This window comes from Lygodium microphyllum, chromosome 19 (genome assembly GCF_053477565.2).
Source record: "Lygodium microphyllum isolate KBCC chromosome 19, Lygodium_microphyllum_v1.1.10, whole genome shotgun sequence".
In the NCBI taxonomy this organism is placed as follows: domain Eukaryota; kingdom Viridiplantae; phylum Streptophyta; class Polypodiopsida; order Schizaeales; family Lygodiaceae; genus Lygodium; species Lygodium microphyllum.
The window spans coordinates 45,942,237-45,966,054 of record NC_141153.1 but is presented as its reverse complement, the minus strand read 5'-3'; positions in this window follow the sequence as shown (position 1 = coordinate 45,966,054).

Genomic DNA, 23,818 nt, shown 5'->3' with positions numbered 1-23,818 from the left:
ATGTCTGCATCCAATGTAAACATTCTGCCCTTCTTCTTTCCTTTTGCTATCAAGCGACCTTTATTTTTCATATCCTCAACAAAGCATCCATGAGGATTAAATCTGACCTGCAAACCCTGCTCAACCATTTGACCGACAGAAACCAGATTCTTGGTGATATTCGGGACATGAAATACATCGGACAGGTATTTCTTTTTCCCATCCTGCATAGACAAGGGAAATTTTCCAATCTGCACAATAGGATGTGCAGTATCATCACCAGTCTCCACAAATCCTGGTTTTTCCATTTTCCTTGCATCCTCCATCCATTCTGCATGACCTGTCATGTGGTTTGATGCACCTGAGTCAACATACCACACATCGTTGCTTTCTTCTGCATTTGTCACAGAATTGTTCATGTGCTGCACCATAAACAAATGCTCATTTCTGTCATCACCATGTCTACTAGAAGATACATAATTTCCTTGTTGCAGTTTTCCATTCATGATGTCATTCTGCTTTTTATAGCAGTCTTTAGCCATATGACCCATTTTACCACAATAGTAGCATTCAACATTACTGTTTGCATTTTGGCCTCTTTGCCATCCACCACGACCTCTTTGGCTCCCCCTGCCTCTAGAGTTACCACGTCCTCCTCCATAGGACTGGTTTTCTTGAGTTTGCTGCATATTCTGATTTCTACCACGGCCTCCAAATCGACCTCCTCTACCTCTGCCTCTACCTCTTCCAGCATTTGAGTAGAAGACAGCTTCTTTTGAAGTTCCTCCTGAAGAAGATGCACCACCATTTCTCTGCTCCTCAGAAATTAGAAGAGCAATCAACTCCTCAAAATCAGGAAATCTTTCACGGACGGAAATGGATGTCCGAAACTGCGCATAATCCTTTCCTAGACCATTCAAGGTCACGGAAACTAAATCATCATCTTCCACTGGCGACCCAATGGAAGCAAGTGCATCTGCAATCTTCTTCACCTTCATGTGGTAGTCATTGATGCTCATATTTTCTCTTTGCACATTATGCAACTCTTGCTTGAGCTGCATTTTCCTGGCTTGCGTATTTGTGCTATACATTTTTGACAAAGTATCCCATGCCTCCTTTGGCGTACTTGCATCCTGAATATGCACAATCATAGAGTCTGAAATACTGAACTTCAAGACCATGTCTTGAAAAAACTTGTGGACATGCCAGACACTCTCACATCAGTCAAACAATTACAACAATTTTTAGGTTGCTTAAATTGGGTTAATTCCTCGGCACCTAATATTGCAAAATACACAAAGGATTTATATCCCTTATTATGGAAAGACAACTTCCAATGGGATCCTATCCACACTATAGCTGTCCAGCATATAAAGCAGCTCATCAGTCATCTTCCACCCCTAAGGTTGCCCTCTGGACATCCATTGATTCTGTATACGGATGCATCTGATGCCGGTTGGGGCGCATGTCTATGTGAAGAAGAAAAAGAACCAATCACACTACACCCATGCAGATATGCTTCAGGGATATTCTCTCCCACTCAGAAAAATTATCCTTCATACCAAAGAGAAATCCTCGCCATGATTAAAGCCATAAAAGCTTTTTGGTTCTTTCTCGAATTTGTTCCTTTCACTATCAGAACAGACTTAAAGCATGTACCTGCCTACTTGACCAAAAAAGCTCCAAATGAAATAGGGAACAAAAGACTTCTTAGGTGGTCCCTCTTTTTTGATGCCCTTGATGTCACCTTTGAGCACGTACCGGGAATCCATAATATTGTAGCAGACCTACTTTCCCGAAAAACCACCTTGACACACTCAACAGACATGCTGTACAATATTCCTTTACTTTTCCCAAAGCCATTTATTTGTTCCCGCCTAAAGGCTCCAATGTAGCTTTATTGATTCCCTCTCCACTCAACCTCTGAGCGGGAAACCATATGCTCATCTCCATTCACCTATAAAAGGGTCTCATTTGTAACTCTTGTAACATAAGATATAAGCAATCTGAGCATTACTTCAAGAGAGTAAGTCTCAAGCAATACCAAGTCTTCATATTTTCTTGTCTTGACGCTTTCCCTTCCTACCGCACTTCATACTTGCACCACTACTTACTGGTCTATACTCTGTAATCGTTTCATCTGAGCTTTCATCTGTTACGTCCGCTGTCGTTCATTGTTTCCGCTGTGCACTCTGGTGAGTTGGTATCAGAGCAGAGTATTTTCATTCCTATACTTGAGTGAAGTGAGGTAGTCAGTGACATAACGAGGCATAGCTCATTTGTAAGGCATTGAGGCTTTGTGTGTGCCGTGTTGCCGTGTTTCGAGCACTTCCATCCTCTCACGTCCAGTAAACCCTTTCAATGGCTTCCAAGCAAGTCGGGAATGCGTTTTCTTCTGCTTTCAAGCATCTCTCAGAACGCTACAAGTCTCTTGGTAACTCCACAATCATCGTTGATGAAGCTCAACCCAGTTCAAAGTGGATTCTTCCAGAAATTGGTGCATCTCAAATATATGGGAAAAATGGCATCTTCAAATTCAAGGCATCTACCATGTTCATTGAAGACCAAGGTATTTTAACCGTTGGGGACTCTCTTTCAGAAGATCAGCATGTGAATTTGCTATCACTAGTTTATCCCAAAATCCAAAAACAACAAAACAAAAAAGAATATCCATATCTACATCTCGGCTATATTGCCATAGGTATTATTCCTCTGTTTCGTAAAGGATTAAATGCTTCTTGTATGGCAGCAGTCTTAGACACTAGACATTTAGAATTACAAGACATGATAGTAGGAGCTGCAGTATCACCTCTGTCTAATGGTCCAATATTCTTTGAGCTTAGACCCAATTATGTCATAGCAGTGGATGATCCCTATCTTTCAGACCTCTTAATGTTACACATTAGGACCATAGGATTACAAATGAAAGCATCTTCTGCACATCTAGCTATTCAATATAGAATGGTATTTCACTGTATGTCCTTAGCCATCCCTAGAGTAATAGAAGGAGTTAATTCTTCCACAGATAAAGGACAGACTATTATTATGAAATCTGATGAAGTTACTAAGAGATTCCTACCTGACTGTGTTAACTGGTCAGAAATAGAATTACCCACAGAATGGATTCTTGATATAAGCTCTATTAGAAAAAAGGAATTACTCCCTCCAAAAATTATCAAAGTCCAAAATAAAAAAGGCAAAACATTGCTCCTTCCACAAAGACAAAATACTTCAGAACATCCGAAGGACGTGGTTCAACCACAACTAAGGGTTTCTCCTTCTCAGAGAACCAATCTGCTAAAATTCCACACACAGCCTTGTTCTCATGATCAAGTCATACATGGCGTCTGCCAGCATTGTCAAACGCTTAGAGAAACAGCTTCCTCTTCTGTTCTCAATGTCATCCAGACTTTTGAATATGAAGAAAACAACTACAAAGCTGCTCCTTATTTACGTCCTCAGAATGGTCATTCTTGGACACCTGAACTTCAGGCAGCCAATTGGACACATTTGGCCCTTTCAGGACTGATGGAAAAAATGGATTCTCTCTAGCAAACAGCAGATCAACTACTTGTCTTATGTCTGCAGACACAGAAAAATATTATTGTAAAGCAAGCTACTAATGTATCTTCAGCAGTAGTACATACACCAAGCATGGCTACATATTGGTCTACTTTCTCCAATAAACGGCTTCACAAAGGATGGACTTCACACTTTTCTTCACCAGCAACTGGCTCATTGAACATGCATATTTCAAGCAAAGGGAAAGAAAAAGAAATCATACCTACAGGTGAAGGTACTTCTACTCATACTTCTTCTACTGAAAGTCCTAAAGCTACTACATTTGATGCAAATGATTTGTTCTGCTACGAACATCTACAAGATGAAGATAATTCTGAAGATCTCTTACAACAAATCCAAGACATATATTGTCAACCCACTGGTTCATGGTCTCAGACTCCCACGGAGCCTTCATTCTTTCAAAAGACAGTCCAACCTGGCTCTACTGCACTAGAACTATCTGAATACTTGGAATTAATGTTTCCTGACTGGTCAGATTCAGATTATAAATTAGCCTTTGATGATATTGATCTTGACCTAGAAAAGATCAGAAGAGTTCGGGAAGAAAATCTTGTACTTGAAAACATGCCACTGTGCATAGACCCTGAACAAGAAGATGATGAAGACCTTACAAGAAATGTTCATAACAGATTGAACTCTAGATATATGGGGGAAAGCATTCAACAGACACCACCTAATCTACCCACTGTTGAAACACCAGCATGGTATGCTAGGGATCAGGCCTATTTTGAGGAACGAATAGCCTTTACCCTCACATCTTCAGTCGAAGATGGTGACAGTGTGATTGAAGAAGAATTTACACCTATCAATCCACACAGGTCGAAATCTCCCACTAGTATTCTCAGAGCACAGATGAATGCACATCATTCTACTATGCAAACTGCTTCCTTGAATGCAACTACATCTGGATCCACATCCAAAACATCCCACACCAAATTCTATACTAAGATTGGTGTTCCAGAGAAAGTTGGAAACTTCCCTATCTGGTCCATTGATGGAAAAACTCCAGAAGAGATAAAACTACTAATCTACATGATGTATGCCTATGCAGGACAGAAAATAGTGGACAAACCCCAAACTAGCAGGATTGACATCCTAAATGCCATCACACATGGATTTGTCGGAGGTATTAAGCATTGGTGGACATCAATACATCCACAGGTAAAAGCTGCAATAGCACAAAGTCCAGATCCTGTACAGATCTTCTTTGAACTACTACTAGGAGAACTGGTAGGCAACAAACTAGATGATGTACTAGAAGCTCGCGAAGCATTTTTCAAAGCTAAGCTTTGTGACCCTCGCTTGTATAAAGAATATTTGATATATATGCGGGATCTATTGTATGAAGGATTAGGAGCTCATGATAACACTATGAAAGAACATCTTGTGTGCTCATTTCCAGAACCTATCCCTTTCTACTATAAACAGAAAATGAAAAATGAAAACAGAGATTTCACGGATAGTGTTGGCCAGATTATACAGACTATAGAGCAGACAGTGAAAGAAGTTTGCCAGCATCAAAAGATGACACAACTCAACCAGAGATTTCCTCAATCCATCTGCAAGAAAGTATACAAATTTGACATGGATCTAGGATGTGACAAATGTACATGTGACAATACTCCAAGATACAGACATCGTCACCACAGACATCACCATCTCCCCAGGTACCACAGAAACTATTCTCATAGTAAGACTTTTTTCAACAAACAAGATGGTAAATATTCAAAGTATTCAAGATACTCACGAAATTCAAGAAAATCCTACAAATCTGCAAAAGGAAAATCACAGTACACACCAGAACATACAGATGAAACAAAGAAAAAGGAATTGAAATGTTTTATCTGCGGAAGTTCGTCTCATCTGGCGAACAAATGCCCAAAAAAGAAAGAACAGGCAGCCAAAGTCAATATGATGCAACATCACATTGACTATGACAGCTGTTACTCATATGACAGCTATTCTGAAACAGAATACTCATATGATAGTGAGTATGATACTGGTTCTGATCAAGAAAGTGCCAATGAAAGTGACAATGATGAAGAAATAGAGTCATCAGGGACAGACTCTTCCAGCTCAGACATTTCTGGTACCACAGACTCTTCCACCTCATGGCACACTGCTGAGGAAGAAGACAATACTAATGAAGAAGCAGGAACAGAAGAAGATGAAGAAGAAGGATGTGACACTGTTTTTGACGCAACAGAGGTTACGGATGATGACACAATCATTGCACACAATTTTCATCCAGTCAATGCACATAAGTCTTATTTCTCCGGAGGAAGAAAACCAAAACTAATGGCTTCAGCCTTTACTTCCTATCCAAAAGATCTTAAGGGCAAACAAAAGAAAGATGATTCTTCTGAATCATCAGATACTTCTGATACTAAAACAACATCTTCCAAAACCAAAAAAACAAAGGAAAAAATAAGAAAAGAATTTTTCTCTAACCCTTATGATTTGCCCAAACCAGGAACCCTGGGTCCAGAAACAAAAACTCAGGCAAATATGTTCATCCCACATAAATTGGAAAGTCTACATCAGCCAAGGACTGCAACCCAGTTGCTACAATCTACAACAAATGCTACTCGAAATACAGGAGAAGAAATGATTAATGCATTCTTCCAAATGCAACAGGAAATCAAGTCCTTATGCAAAGTGTACATAAGAATTCTCTCTAACCAGAAAGATCTAGCAGAAAGTACAACTGGAATTCTAAGGGAATTACAAGAAATGCCTTCCACCTCTCAAGGAATGCCTACTTCCACAGTACCAGTCAACCAAATCCGAATTCAAAAGGAACGAGCATTCAAAGTCAATGCCCTAGACACAGGTGGACCTATTCCAATGGTATGTGTATAATTAAAAAATATGCCACAATTCTCTTTACATGTTGATGCTCTCTTAGACACAGGATCGAGCCTTACTATTGCTCCATTTGAGCTCTTCCCTAGAAAATGTATAAAGGTTTCCACACCTATTATAGTAGAACTCTCTAACAATAAAAAGATTACACTCATCCATGTAACCCAAGCTTATCTCCACTTTGATAAGATCAAAGTACCTATAGAAATTCAGCTCATGCGACAAATGAAGTATGATCTCCTCATCGGCACGGATATCCTACAACATCTTGTCCCATATACCTTTTGGTCCAACAAATTTGGCATCACCTACAAACATCGGACAGCAAAATTACCTCTTCTTCCTAGGATTGGTCGAACAGTCTACTCAATCACAGAAACAACTGGTCCAGATAAAGCAATTGCCAGAGAATCTTGGCTACAGAAAGAAATGAAAAAGTATGGAGAACAGATCATTCACATGAAACACAGGCTTGAACAGTTCATGCATGAAGATCCAATGATGTACAAGGAGAAAAGACAGAAATATGCAATTTCTCTACCCATACAGCCAAATGCAATTCCTACCAAGGCAGTACATCCAGGTATGAAGGAAGAAGATTTAATGCGCTGTAAAGAAGAGATACAATCTCTGCTCGAAAAGGGATTGATTGAGCCTACAAATTCCCCTTGGGCATGCCAAGCTTTCTATGTCAACAAGCACTTCGAACAAAAACGTGGCAAGAAAAGAATGGTTATAAATTATAAACCATTAAACAAATATCTCATTGGCCATGGTCATCCTATCCCTCTAAAAGATCTCTTGCTAAAGAGGATTAAAAAGGCTAATGTATTTAGCAAGTTTGATCTTAAATCTGGATTTTGGCAATTGCCCCTCAAAAAGGAAGACAGAGAGAAGACAGCCTTCTGTGTCCCCCATGGACACTACCAATGGACAGTCCTTCCTTTCGGCATTAAAGTAGCACCCACTAAATTCCAAGAGTGGTCTGATGCAATTTTTGGGAATTTTCATTTCTGTCTCACATATATAGATGACATTCTAATATTCTCTGAAACTATTGAAGATCATCTGGATCATTTATCCAAGGTAGCTACTGCAGTTGAAGCCTCAGGCATGGTATTATCACCAACCAAGTCCCTCATGTTTCAATCTACTATTGATTTTCTTGGTATAGAAATTTCACAGGGACAAATCAAACTTCAAGACCATGTCTTGAAAAAACTTGTGGACATGCGGGGATGATACGCAGCATGACATTATGCATACAAGTACTATTCCATTGATGATGCATGGTGACAAGAAAAAGAGTCTCTAAGATGTGTTACATGTACCCTCCATAACCAAAAACTCACTTTTTGTGGGACAAATGGCTGAACAGAATCTACAAGTTAGACTCAATAGAGATGGATGCTACATTGAAGAGTATGGTCAAGGATGAGAACTCATTGCTAAAGGCAAAAGAAATGGTAGGATACTTACATTGGATACAAAAATTCCAACATTGAATGCTACTATGTACTCACATGACAATGCTGCAATAAGGGACATTGAGATATGGCACAAAAGGATTGGTCATGTAAATATTCAAAAGCTAAAGAATATGCAGTGTAAGAAAGTTGTAATTGGACTCCCTAATTTCAAGCATGTGGAATTGGAACATGTATGTCAGTCATGTCAATTTGGGAAGCAATCAAGGCTTCCATTTATGAGGCATGTAAACACTACTACCAGACCATTACAGCTTGTACAATTGGATGTATGGGGACCCTCACAGAATGCATCTCTTGGGAGATCACGTTACTATGTGTCATTCATAGATGGCTATAGTAGGTACACATGGTTGTATGTGCTGAAGCACAAGAGTGATGTCATGGATACTTTTTAGGACTTCAAGAGACATGTGGAGAAGGAATTGGCTTGCTACATCTCATGCTTGAGATCTGATAGTGGTGGAGAATATGTCTCTAAAGACTTTGATCACTTCTTGGCAGCTCATGGGATTAAAAGGCAATTGACATGCAGGTACACACCACAACAAAATGGTGTGGTAGAAAGGAAAAACAGGGTGATCATGGAATTGCCAAGAGCCATGTTGAATGAGAAGAGCCTACCAAATGCATATTGGGCAAAGGCTATAATGATTACAGTGTATGTCATGAATCGTACACCAATAGCAAGTATACATGAGGTGACTCCTCATGAGAGGCTTTATGGGATAAAGCCAAACATTAGCCATCTTAAGGTCTTTGGATGCTTGGCATATGTACATGTTCCAGATGAAAAGAGGAAGAAGCTTGATCCAAAGGCAAAAAATGCCATCTTTATTGGGTATGCACAAGATAGGAAAGCGTACAAATACTACAATCCTTCTACACATGAGACATTGGTCTCAAGAGATGTATTTGATAAGCTGAAATCATGGCATGAGAAGAAGACCATTTTGATGAATGATGATGATGTTTGTTAGGAAACTTATGTACATGCAGGTACAAATGAGAGTGCAACAAATTTTGGGCCTTGTAAAGATGCTACTACATCAGTCAGGTAGATTGAGGAATTCAACATCTTTGTCCGTTGACAAGGGTATGTCAGTAAGGGGGAGAAATGTGGATAAAGGCAAATGCAAACTTGATGATGTTACAAGGCCACTCACTTGTGGTTATGCTTCACCTGGCATTGACAGTTTGGATAGTGAGTTTGGTATTCCATTAGTTGTGACTCTTGATGTGAGACATGGATATGTACCACCTCATGAGAGAGGTGATTGAGTGGCAAGATGGATCCTTTATGTGGGAAATTAAGGTCTACTACCACCATTGTCAACGACTTCTTATTAGGATTCCTATTGAGTTTAGCGAGGAAGGAGGGATTGTGCCTGTTATACATCCTCTCTCTTGGCTTGATTTTGATTATCATAAGTACGAGTGAGCTGATTATTATGGCATGGCCTATCAATGAAGCCTAGTTTATACTATGTATTTTGATTGAGCTTCTAAGGGGCTTGCTAAACATGCGAGTGTTGGTGTGGTCATTAAGGATCCTTGTCGTAGGGTTGTCATGAAGATGGGAGTCTATTTAGGACCCTCTTTTATTAATAATATGGCAAAATACAAGGCCTTGATCATGGGCCTAAATGTAGCCTAATGATGTGGTGGTATTCACCAATTATTGGTTAAAGGTGACTCGTAGTTAGTAATCAATCAACTAAATGAGACCTATGGTGTATGAGATCCCATCTTACGAATGTACCATCATGCAACCTTGGATGTGTTGCATATCTTTGAGATGGTGACTTGTCAGTTAGTTCCTCGACAATGGAATCACTTTGCGGATTTCTTGGCTAACTATGCTTTTGTGGAAGATGTCTTTTTCAATTGTGGTCTAGGGGAGCCCTTGCAATTACCTCCTAACATTAGTCTTGGACTACTTTGGGGCCTTTTTGCTAACACCTCATATTTTAGCCGCCGATGGTTAGTTTGGGTTATGAGTCAAGGTAGCAAGTGAGAACCTTCTTACTCTGTCATGGATGCATATGATTGTGTATCACCGATGGTTAGTTTGGGTTATGAGTCAGGTAGTAAGTGAGCACCTTCTTACTCTGTCATGGATGCATATGATTGTGTATTGTCATATTCATCGAACACCCCTTGCTATTTATGCAAGGGGTTAGTTAATAACTTGATGCACTTAGTGTAGGGCCTAAGAGGCCTTATCCTTGGTCGATTTGTGCTTTAGTAGAGTAATGTTAGGAGCTGCTGATGGTTGGGTTATGAGTCAGGTAGCAAGTGAGCACCTTCTTACTCTGTCATGGATGCATATGACCGTGTATTGTCATATTCATTAGACACCCCTTGCTATTTATGCAAGGGGCTAGTTAATAACCTGATGCACTTGGTGTAGGGCCTAAGAGGCCTTAGCCTTGGTCGGTTTTGTGCTTTAGTAGAGTAATGTTAGGACAAAGGGATTGTTCTAGTAATACGCTATGTTGAATGAGAGTAAAATGTTTTATTTCATAAGGCCAAGAGGGTAGTCTCTGTCGAATGCCAATGTTTTACTTCATAAGGCCAAGAGGCCTATTTTGTTGGTTGTGAAATGTCTCTTTAGGACAATAGGGCCATATGTCTGTTTAAGGTGTGGGTATGTTTAAAGGTTTTCTATTTTAGTGATTGCATCACACAGGTTGGGCGAAGTGCTTGGAGGGAGCCTTTGCTATTGCGGAGAAGCTTCTAGTGGGCTATTCTAGGTGGTATCGTTGCCTTTCTGAGTTTTTCCCTTAAGCTAATAACGTTAAATGTGTATGTAGGGGTTATTTTCTTTTCTTTTGTGGGGACCAACAATCAAGGCATGAAGTCCTAGGGGTTTGGTTTGATATATTTGGGGGAGATTTGAGTAGTTGTTTACCTCTTGTTTTAGGACATTACTAGGCATTAAAGACCTATGATAGAGGGTAGTCCTTGTGACCCTGTCCTTCCTATTGACTAGGCAACTGTCCTAGGAGTCCCTGCTAGTGTGAGAGGCAGTTAGAGAAGCTTGCCAAAATAGCAAGAAAGAAAAGAAAGTTCTGAATATATCTAAAGATAAAAATTATAGAGGTGTGTAAAAAGAGGTTCTAAACCCTCAATAAGAAAAGGAAAAGAAAAAGGAAGAAAATTCCTACAAGTAGTTGATTATCTCATTGCTGAGGCTTGGTAGGTTCCTAGGGATGAGTCACAGACTCGAGGCCCGATGCATTGTCTTCCTAGGGGTAACAGCTAGCCGAAAAAAAATAGGAAGGTTGAAGTGAAAACAAAAGTGAGTGAAAGAAAAGGATTAAGTGTCACCTCGCGAGAGCTTGGTAGGTTCTTGGGTGCCGAGTCAGGGCCTGAGGCCGATGCCCTGTTCTCCTTGGGTCACCCTATGCTTAGCTCCCTCAATCCGTTTCCCCTCACTGCACTTTTTTTTCCCTTTTTAATAAACACGCTTCATGGGATGGGTACGTAAAGTTCTCTTAGCTGAAATTGTTGGTCAAAGTTATGGTTAGGTCCTGATTAGATTTTTATGGTATTATGGTTTGCTTATGTGCTACGATTACGGGTGCGGTTTGAAGTTTTTCTTTCTTTTTTGCCTGATATAGGGTCTTGGGTGCCTGTTTGTTGCATTGCATGAAGTTTTCGGTCGTATATGTGTAGCGATCATGCTGAATTTTTTCTAGGATGTGGGTTGTTTGGGGTGGTAAATTGGTTAGCTACGTCTGTATGTGTACTTATTTTTTTCTAGGATGGTGTTAAAAGGGGTGGCCATTGATTGGAGTACTTACCTGCTTACAAAGATGGACCAACATTTTGTCAAAGTAACCAGAGGAAATATCACAAATGTCACTTATGGTTCCTATCTATATGCTTTCTTGACATACTCAGGCCTTAAGAAGGGTGTGCTTCCACCTCCTCCATCTGATCCAATATCTCCCCCTCCACCTTCAGAAGAGTCAGAACCTATTGACAAAGAGGATCTTGATTCCCCTCCTCCATTGGTCATTCAACGGAAGCGCTTGAAGCGTGTGGCAGATAAAACTTGCTCAGTCATTCCTTCAGTCACAATTCCTACTACTTCTAGCAGTGGCCTCCCTGCCTACCTTACATGTAACAATTTATTCAAGGCGCATAGAGAGGGTTCTTTGGAAATATCAGTCCCTTCACTTAGCAGTTTAGTGTCAGGAGATACTATTCCATTCCTTTGTAATGATATCCAAAGTTCGATTGAACTCTCAGTGAGACAGTCTGTGCTCAATAGCTGTATGCTTCTTTCTATGAAGAACTGATGCAGTCCAAAGACCAGTTGCATAAGGCAACCACAGAGTTAGCCTCTGCTAAAGACACATTTGCAAATCTATTTAAGCAGATGGAGCAGCGAACCCAAATGATTGAGACCCAGAGAGAAGAAATATCTTCTTTGAAGATTCGGTTAACAGAAGCTCAGTCAGAGGTCACTAGAGTCTCAGAGAAAAAGAAAATGATGTCCAAAGAAGCTCAAGAGTTTCAGACTCTTTTAGATGCAAACTTGTCAGCTTTACAGATTGCTCATAATATAGTGGAATCATAAGCTTCCCAGATTAAGCACTTGCAAGACCAACTAACACAGTCATGGCCCATTCCTCCAAGCCCCAATGTTCCTATGATTCCTTCTATCTCTAAGCAGGACTTGGCAGTTCTCCAGAGACAGACCACATTGTGTCTATTGTTTCAAGATAAAGTGGAAAGATTGCAGTCCATGATGGATTTGTTATGGTCTACATTTGAGCACTTTTAGGAGTATGTTCCTCTGGACCATTCTTTCTTTGTCCACTATCAGTTGCAGAAGTTGGCCTTCTATATGAAGCTTTCAATGATGGATCTTCCTCTTCCAGAGGATGGTTGGAGTGGGGTTTGGTCTTATGAGTTGCTGACAAAAGTAGTCTGTATGGTGTTTGAAGATTCTGTGACGACAGATACCTTGTTGCTGTCATACATGTATCTACGAGGTGATCTGCTGATTTCAGATGATGTAGATTTGGCCTGGTATGTGGGGGATGTGGTTTTGCAAGCTGTTTTGTATGTCAACTATTTGGAGTTGAGGATAGCCGACATGTTCCAGTGTTATTCTTCAAAAGTGGCTACTTGCCCTGTCAATGATTGATTCTGTGGTCCTGAATCAACATCAGAATACAGCTTCTACTTATGCGCAGAGCACTAACCAACTGAGGGTGGATCTCCTAGCTTGTCTTTCCAAGAACCATCCATTTGATTCATCCTTTTTTTATGCCTATTAGAGATGATCTGTTTTAGGTCCCTCTATTCCTAGCCTATTATACTACCAACAAATGGCTCATCGCTATGATACTTATTTTTCCCTTTATCAATCTAACTCAGCAGCTATCTTACCTCTTCTTTTTCAACCTCAGGGTTTTCCTCGAATTCCTATATTTACCTATTGTTCTTTCATCAAAGATAGAGTATTTTCCCCTTCTCCACCATGCTCTTCTCCATCTATCCATATAACTTCTACTTTTCATGTTTATCAATGGACACCTTTCCTAACTGATTCACTTAAATTTTCAGCCACTCCTTCTTTAGCCTATTCCTCCTTTTATGATTTTTCCTACCCATCTCTTTATCCTCTTTTACTTATTCCACTTTCATCTCCTACCACTTCTATGTCTCAACCCCCTCAGTTGGTTAGTGAGTACGAAGGATTTGATCAGTAGATTCCAAGAAGAAGAGGATGGAGCTCGATTGATTTTCTTATGGGACCACAGATTAACTGGCCATTAATTCTAGGGGACTGGACTACTGCTAGTCAAGCATACCAGAATTACCTTCATTTTGCTCACCAATATTCACAATCTCTAGATCCTTTAGTGAGATTGACATCTCATTTTGCTTGGTATCTAGCATACATGCATAGGCATTCCCATAATGATTAAAAGGCCATTCCAAAGCTTTATATGAATGTCAATGCGAACATTGATCCCCAACAGTTGGATGTCCTCTATTTTCATGCCCTATGTCTACCTAGCAGATACCTTGTTTTGCTAGAAAGGATGTGCTGCCTGCAGTTCTTTCAAAATCCTCCCAAGACATTTGTGGATGAGTCCTTCTCCATGGATCGTTTTCGAAACCACCAAGCCTTCAAAAGGGATCACCTTCATTGATGCCTTTGCAATGTATTTTGGATGATTCTTAATTATATATATCTCTCTTTTTGGAGGTGTCATTCAGATGGTTGTGTTAGTGTTTGTGTGTATTGTAATAATTTGTGTGTGATGAGTTCGTGCTGGTTGAATAATTTGTTCGAGAGCTCTTTTCAAACTATTGATGGTGGATGGAACGCCTATGGTGGAAAGCTGAAGAAGAACCTCTTATATCCTTTACAAATTTGCTATGACTTTTAATTGATTATCAGATGAGTTAACAAATAATGAAATTTTTCCTTTAGTAGTATTTTTTCTAGAGATACAGGTGATAAGTTGGGGTCGTGGTTAAGAGAGATTATTGAAGATCCTACGGAAGATAAAATTGAGCTCTTTAGTGAACTTATATTCTTCTTTTCCTTAGGTCGCAAGGACGCTTCCTTTCTAAGTGTGGGAATATGTTGAGAGTGGAAAAAGACTGAAATTTTGACTGATTTTTGTTGTTTTTGAGGTCTGAATGATTGATTTTTGATGGATTTAGAGTGATGTATGGTTGATAATGGAAGTGTTTGAGAGTGTTTTGGATGATATTGATTATGTTTTGGAAGTTCATGATGATTTTTAGTAGAGATATGAAGCTCTATGACGTTCTGATAGGTTCTATTGAGGTTTTGATTGGTTCTGTATACCTTCTGTATAACTTCTGTTTTGTTCTGATTTTCTTCTGTATATGAAGCATGGATTGATGAATGATGAAGATTGAAATCTTTTGGAAGTTTATTGAATAGTTTTTGATAGTTTGGAATGGTTTTAATATGAGTTATGAGGTTCTGATGACCTTCTGTAACCCTCTGTAAACCTTCTGTAGAGCCTCTATCTCTGCTCTGTACTTGTTCTGTATCTGCTCTAGTACTATAGTGTACTATTCTGTAGATCTTCTGTAAGTGTTCTGTAGAATGTATGTGTGACTTTGGAAAATTTTTCTAACTTTTGGAAAGGATGAATCTAAGTTCAAAAGAGCTAAAATAAATGGAAGAAGCAGTTGCTGAAGATTGAAGAGAAGACTGAGTGATAGTGACAGTAGTGAGCTATGAAGAGACACTGTAGTGGCTCTGGTACCTCTTCACATCAAACATACCTCTTGGGAGGTGTATCCACGACCTAAGAAGGATTATTGAGAGTCATTATTAGAGTATTGTAGTGAGGAGATGATGTACTATTGAGAGAGAGAGAGAGAGAGAGAGAGAGAGAGAGAGAGAGAGAGAGAGAGAGAGAGAGAGAGAGAGAGAGAGAGAGAGAGAGAGAGAGAGAGAGAGAGAGAGAGAGAGTCAATTCTATCAAAACAGTGTAACTGTATATGAGAGATTGAGAGAGAAAACTATGAAGACATTGAAGATGAATACTATGTGATTGATTTCCATTCAAAAATGGTTTATTCTTTTGTGTTCATTGTTCTATTGATGGATTCTATGAAGATGTTGAAGATTATGGTTGATTCTATCAAATTCGTGGGAGATACCTACTATGATGCTGCATGAAGATTTGCTATTTTCTTTGTTTTGGTCATCAAAATAATGAAATAAAAGCTTGTTGATGTTACAAGATAGATTTTCTTGTAGTAGAATCCCCTTTTCATTGGTGTTCCTCTTGGGGCTCCACCAATGTTGCTTTAAAAACCTTCAATCCTCACTCCTTGAAGGTATTCCACTAATCTTGAATCCATAGAAGCTCTATTAGTTGAATCTTGGTTAATCTTGTTGAATGTCTTTAATTTCTTCTAAAAATATTTAGAAGGAGTCCCTAGCTGAAACAACGAAGAAACTTGAAAAAATCAAAGAGAAATTGAAGCTTGCAACTGCCTAGGGTTTGCAGAGATTGGGGAAGAAGTAGAATGTCAACAATGCTTTTGATTTCTTGAAGCTTTATTTTGCCAATAGCTAGATCAATCACATTGGAGTAGATCAAAGATAAAATTGATGAAGAATAGAGCTGAAATCAAGCCAAAAAATGTGTTGCATTTTTTAGGCCTATTGTGGGCAACATGGTAGATCTTCTTAATTAGCCATTGGTTGTTTGGCATATTGGCCATGAAGTAAGGAAGCTTTCTCAAAGGTGTTCTTTTGTCACAAAAAGCTAGGGTTGAGAGAGAATAAGAAATCTGTGTTGAAAAATCCATTGAAGCTGCAGGAAAGCTTGAAGAAAGAGGAAAGAAAATCCTTATTTTCAAAAGTAGTCATGACTTATTATTGTTTCTCTAACCCTGTTCTCCAAAATGCCTTTCAAAATGACTGGAAATTGATCCACGACCTACTATTTTAGGCACAATGTTGCCAAGCTTATCCAATAATCTTATGTCAAAGCTCCCAAAATAGTCTATGCTTCATATAGATGACTTGCAAGTACCTCAATGTGTCTCATGTACTTGCTATGTTGGATTTTCTAAGGTGAAAATAGGAAAAATGGATATGGAAAATGAAGAAATCAAATGGACCAATGGTCTAGGCTCTAATACCACTTATAAAGAAGAAGACTAAGATGAGAGAGAAATTCAACAAAGGGAGAGAAATTTTAGTTTGAGGAGAGAGAAAATTTGAAAGTAGAGAGATAAAGACAAAAAGAAGAGAGAGAAAGGAGAGGAAGCCATAGATGGTGAGCAAGAAGCTTAGAGATGAAGAGGATTTGTATTACTTGCACGAATCATCCATAAAATAATTCCCTTACATCTTATATACTTGTGCCAACTTGACAACAAGTGTAATATCTCTCTAATTATGTATACATGATCTTTTTATAAATAAATAAGTTAAAATTTTATTTAAAATTTAACAAATATCAATTTTAAATTCAAGATGATTGGAAAAGATTTCGACATGAAAGATTTTGCAAAATTTCTCATTAAATTCCAAAAAGATGTGAAAAGTCTTTTAGGATAAGGTAAAATTTTTAGAAATTTTGAATAATTGAGAGAGAGAGAGAGAGAGAGAGAGAGAGAGAGAGAGAGAGAGAGAGAGAGAGAGAGAATGGGGGGAAGGGAGAGAGGGAGAGAGAGTTGACCCTTTTTTTCTCTAAAAAAGGGCAAGGTTTTGTCTTTATTTGCCTCTAATGGGGAGAAATTTTTTTAGGGTTTTTTGTTTGTTTTAAATCTATTTTCTCCCCCTGATAAAAGAGGACGGAGAATCATGTGTGTGTGTGTGTGTGTATGTGTGTGTGTGTGTGTGTGTGTGTGTGTGTGTGTGTGTGTGTGTGTGTGTGTGTGTGTGTGTGTGTGTGTGTGTGTGTGTGTGTATGTGTGTGTGAAGAAGAAATTAACATATAAGTATAAAGCTTATTTAATTTTTTCTTAAAATAAATTTTAAATTTGAAAGGAAAGGAAAATATTTATACATTTAAATTTTGTATAATTTCTCATTAAATTTCAAGAAATTATGAATGATTTTGAATTAATAAAATAATAATAATGAATTAGAATAAGGTAGAAAAGTTAGCACAATAAATCAAGATAATGAATTGCAAAAGAGTATAAATATTTAGGATAACTTAAGAAATTTGACAATAGATCAAGAAACTTTGAGATAGATAACTATAACTAATTTTTAAAAAGTAAAAATAAATCTAAATAATATTATGATAATTAATAATACTTTAATTTAATTTAATAAAAATTAAATCATCATAAAGGATTTTAAGTTAACTAATTATAAAATATATTAATTTGAGCTTATATGAAGATATATGAAAATATATGAATGCAAAAGAACTCAATGATATGTGTACGAGGCGGTGAAAATAAGGGATAGTCACACCCAATTTTGTTGGAAACTTTTGGGTGCGTTACAATTGATCTCTCATTATGGGTATCCCCTTTACAAAAGCCTTCATGATACCTTTCACATTAAGTGTCTCTCTACTAGAATCCTCTTGTATATACTTTGGATTTAGACATAGTTTCTCATATTCTTCTCCTCTTGTTGTTCAAGATTCATATGTTTTATGATGAGGTCATCCCCATCATTGTGAAAACCATTATATACATCTAAAACATCATATTATAGCATCGATACTTCCTTATAGATATGGTAATATAACATCATCCAACTGTTTAGAAAATTGATCTCCCTAAAATCACTACAATACATCAAAGGGCAGTGTTTTTGCTCATTCATGAGCAAATATGCATGACAGTATGGCAATATATGTAGATCAAGAATTGCTACAATATATATATCAAAGTATCTACTCTCATGGCACTTGTTGCATACAATAGCAACCGACAACAAACTAAAAATATATAAAATTTATAATATGTAACCTCTATCAAACAACTCGTTGCCATTGCTTTGATAACATGTACATAATATTGCTACACTCGATACTACAAGCCTTGACCTATTATATAGGTTTTGAATGACATGTGTAGAATTATAGAAACAAGATGAAACTATAATTAGGGTAAGATGGACAACTAGCCAGATTGGCCTTTATCCCAACATAATGAAATTTTTGAATTAGTATTTTGGAGCCCCGAGAGGAACACCAAAGAAAAAGGGAATTCTCTTGCAAGAAAATCTATCTTGTAACATCAACAAGCTTGTTTATCATGTTTCATATTATCACAATGAAGAAAAGAACACCAGGCACAACAAATCTTCATGCAGCATCATGTAGATCTCCCACGGTTTTTAATAGAATCAACCATATTCTTCAATATCTTCACAAAATCCATCTATAGAACAAAGAAAGCAAAGGAATACACCATCTTTGAGTGGAAATACATCACATAGTATTCATCTTCAATATCTTCATAGTCTTTTCTCTCAATCTCTCATATACAATCACTCTGTTTCAGTAGAATTGGCTATCTCTGACTCTCTCTCTCTCTCTCCATCAATAATACATCATGTCCTCACTACAATCTCTCAAAATCACACTCAATAATCACTCTTAGGTCGTGAATACCCCTCCCAAGAGGTATGTCTGATATGAAGGGTCACCAGAGCCACTACAGTGTCTCTTCACGGCTCACTACTGTCACTTCACTCTAGTCTTCTCTTGAGTCTTCAGCAGCTACTTCTTTCAGCTCTTTTGCACTTGTATTCACCTCTTTCCAAGGCTAGAAAACTTTCCCAAAGTCACACATACATTCCACAGAACACTTACAGAAGCATACAGAACAGTCTACAGAACAGCTACAGTACAGAACAGAACAGAAACAGAACAGAACAGAAACAAAACAGAACAGAAACAAAACAGAAGCATAAGCTCTACAGAAGACCTACAGAAGGTTACAGAAGGTCATCAAAACCTCATAACTCACTCTCAAACCATTTCAAACTCTCACAAACCATTCAATAAACTTTCACAATATCTCATTCTTCATCAATCAATACTTCATCCCTCCTTACAGAAGACAATCAGAACAAAACAGACCAAAACAGAACAAAACAGAAGGTATACAGAACCATTCGGAACCTATCAGAACATCACAGAACCATCAACAAACATCATGAACTTCCAAAACACAATCAATATCATCTAAAACACTCTCAAACCACTTCTAAATCAACCAATCATCCCATAAAATCAACCATTCAGCTCTTAAAAACAACAAAAATCAGCCAAAAAACAAGTCATTTCAACACTCAACATATTTGGACTGTCAACAAATAAAGATTGACAAAATCATATGCCTAGTGAAATGCAACCTCTAGACATACCTTATCAAAACTGGAAACTAGTAGTATAGATTTCATCACAATTCTATATATTCCTACAAGGGAAGGATATAATGCCATCTTTGTGGCAGTTGATAGATTTGCTAACATGGTCCACTTCTTTCAAATTGGAAAATATGGATATTTCATTGAATGTAGCAAAACTATTTGTGAGATAGATTTGCTAACATGGTCCACTTCTTTCAAATTGGAAAATATGGATATTTCATTGAATGTAGCAAAACTATTTGTGAGATAGATTTGCTAACATGGTCCACTTCTTTCAAATTGGAAAATATGGATATTTCATTGAATGTAGCAAAACTATTTGTGAGATAGATATTTTGTTTGTATGGCATGCCTAAATGTCTTGTATCAAATAGGAATTCAAAATTCACTTCTAACTTTTGGCATTTAAATTCAATGGGACACAATTGAGAACAAGCATTGCATTTCATCTAGAAATTGATGGAGAAATTGAAAGGGTTAATCAAGTCTTGATGGTATGCTTAGGATTCATGTCAATGAGAAACAAAATAACTAATTTTCTGGTTTGTGAATTTGCAGTTCTTGGCATACACCAAATATAAATGACTCCTATAGCAATGCATAGATATAATTGTGTAACTCCTATTCATTTCTCTAATAGGTCAAATACATTAGAAGTTTCTAAATAAATACTTGAAAAGATGGATGAAAAATTGGGCAAGGTCAAACAACACATTGAAAAGGCTTAGTAGAGACAAAATAAATACTATGAAAAGTGCAAAAGACCATTAGATTTAAATGAAGGTGATATGGTTTTCTTGAGAGTTGAACCCCATTAGATTTAAATGAAGGTGATATGGTTTTCTTGACAGTTGAACCTCATTAGATTTCTCCAACAACAAAGCTCCTCATTACTTATGCAAAAGCAATTTCAAAATTTATTGAGTCTACTTTTGTTAATAGTTAAAATTGATCTAATAAGGTTCATGCACTACGAAAGTCATGTCAAAAGTTGCTTTCATAGAAATAATCCAATTCTTGGAATTATCTTCATGTTTTGTAGAAAATTTCCATAATTTAAAATAGAATTGAATTACCTACATATAAACTCAAATTGCCATCCAATATGAAGGTTTATCATGTTTTTCATCTAAAGAGGGAGATAACGAGCTGAGATTGTCATGTTGTGAACAAGAGCTATGGTCCTTTGAGAAGCTAGGAATAAAATAAGACCATTGAAGAAAACATATAAGAATAATAATATTTTAAATAATTAAGATGATGTAAGACCAAGGCTTATAAACATGTAAATAAATAAAGTATTCAAAAACTAGCCTCAATAGAGCCTAAAAGGAGAGAGCAAAGAGTTATTTTTTTAAGATATCATTTCCATTTGCATTATTAAAGGTTTTATAAGAAATCTTACTCTCTTTATGCATTCCTATGCTCTATTTTGGAAGAAGCAAGTTGTACCAACCTGATTGGAAGAAGTAAGAAGATTGATAAGATAATTAAAATGTAAATGCATTTATGATTTTAGAAGTCATTTTTATTGGTATAAATCCTTCTCTTTGTTTTCTTCCTTTATTACTATTGCTTTTGCTCTTTTTATGTATTTGCATGGTATATTTGGAAGAGGCTTTCTATGTCAATGTCAATTGGAGTAAAAGAAGCAATATGTAAGAAATCAAGAAGTTTTTTTCATTATCATAGGGCTTTTTTCTTGTTTCTTATTATTTTTCTTATTCTTTTTGTGTATTTGTATGCTCCATTGGAAAAATTTTGGCATGCCAATTGGATTTTGGCATGCTTGCATTGTATGTGTGGAATGACCGCCTTGGGTTGGTCTAACTCAAGAAGCCTAGGAGTTGCCCCATTGAGGGACAATGTGAATAATAGATTGACAAACGTGAATAGTGAAAAAAGGAAAACATGTGCAATCTAGGAATTGTATTGCATTTACATTCTTCTTACTCTATTAAGCCTACATCACTATTAGACACTTGTATCAAGAAGTCTAAAGAAGTCCTTTCAAGAGTGGATTTCATGATTTCCACATACAACTTCAAATGGATACACAACAATCTAGAAATCTAGGTGATGTATTGGTTACAATATCAATGGGAGGGACAAAGGCTAAAGATTTCTCTCCAGCTTTGATAATGTCCACAAAGTGCAATATGGAAAGGTTGGAAAGAATTATGTGACTGTACAACCAATGCGATTAGTGAGTCCCTTTTAGCAAATGCTTGTGTATGAATATTTGGATAGAGCTTGACAACTTCGTATGACTATTGAGGAAAAGTAGAAACATTGTGAGCTATTGTTTAGATATCAAGAAGGATATAAAAAGTTTATTGGAAGTAATGGTAAAATCTTGGGCAAAAAAAGACATCACATTATACTTGGCAAGTACAAGGTTTAGATGCTTTATCTAATAATGACTTTTTTCATGGTCCTAACCAGATTAACTAGATTTTTTCCTTGTGCAACATATTTTGTAAAGATAGAGGGCATACTTTGATGTTAATTATGGGCCATTGTCAATATAGAATAAACAAGGCATGGAGAAGTCCTAATACAAGTAAGAACATTCTACTTTAGAACACCAAGACGTGGTGGGACAAGAAAAGAAAAATTGCTTTGTGAAATGTTCAACACTTTTTATAGAAGACAACGTTGACATATAAAATCAATTAGTAGTATAGAAAATTTTGAAGAAACCACATAAGACTAAAATCTTACTCAAGATGGAGCTTCTCACATTATTTTGTATAAGACACGTGATTCTAAAATCAATTAGTAGTATAGTAACTTTGTATAAGACATGTGATTCTAATCACATTATTTTGTAGAGAAGTCACTCAAGTAATATTTTCTATTGTGACAATCAAGGTTGTATGGTACATATGATTTTATTATTTTGTAATGTTTAGAGGTCAAAGAGCCATTTTCTTTTGCTAGTTTGTGTTTATCCATCTTTTTATTTGTCTTTGTAATGAATGAAGCTGAGAGGGGAGAGAAGAAGAGCTTAAGAGAGAAAAAGAAAGCAAGAAGAAGAGAAAAGAAGACTAAAAGAGGAGATAGAAAGATAGAAAAGAGGAGAGAAGGAAGGAGGAAGCCATGGAAAGTAGAGACGAAGGTGAAGAGTATGTTCTTGATAATAACTCCTTGCCCTAATCTGGGGCTCTTACACCTTATATACCCCAATCAATGTGATTGGGTGTCTAACCCTTAGTTGGTGTGTATCCCGCTTGTTACAATCCATCTCCACCATGAAGGTTTTTGCCCTAAAATACAAGGAGAAGTAGAGGAGACTGATGGGTGGGCTAAGGGAGGGTTGTAGAGTACTACTCTAAGCCCTTTTACAATGAAAAATGGGGGGGTAAAGACTAGGGACATGACTAGGGACAGCATGCTATCCAGGACCCGGCTTGTTGAAGTAAATGGATCATAACTTTTGATAGGCTACTCCAAAGGGGCATACCACATGTCAAAACAGAGCTTATGACGAGTCTTTTCATCCTGTAGGATGCACATGCCTGAGATTTGGATAAGTACAAAACTGTTCTAAAACAATGTGCAGTCTGCAGGAAAAGGGTGGTCAAATGGGGCATGACCGGCTAGTCTTCATGCCGTGGGGCCTCTTGGAGGTAGGGGAATTCATTGAAAATGGTTTCCGGGGCACCAAGAGGCTTCTTCCAAGGGTAGGCCTTGCCATTTGATGAGGTATTCTTTAATGGATTGGGACCATAAGTGCTTATCTCGCTGTGCCCAATAATTGCTTCAAGGATATACTGAGTGATGCCTTCTTCATCTATGGGAGAAGTTCTTCCACATAGTCCACTGAGGAGTCCATGAAGGGTTTCAGATGACTGACATGAAGCACATTGTGGATTTTGGTGGTAGAGGGAAGTTCTAAGTGGTAGGCCAAGTCATCAACTCTCTTCAGAATCCAGTATGGGCCATAGAAGTGGCAAGCCACCTTCTTACTGCTACCCTCTTTGAGAGTCTAGTAGCAGGACTTAGGCATTTTCAAAAGGACCGA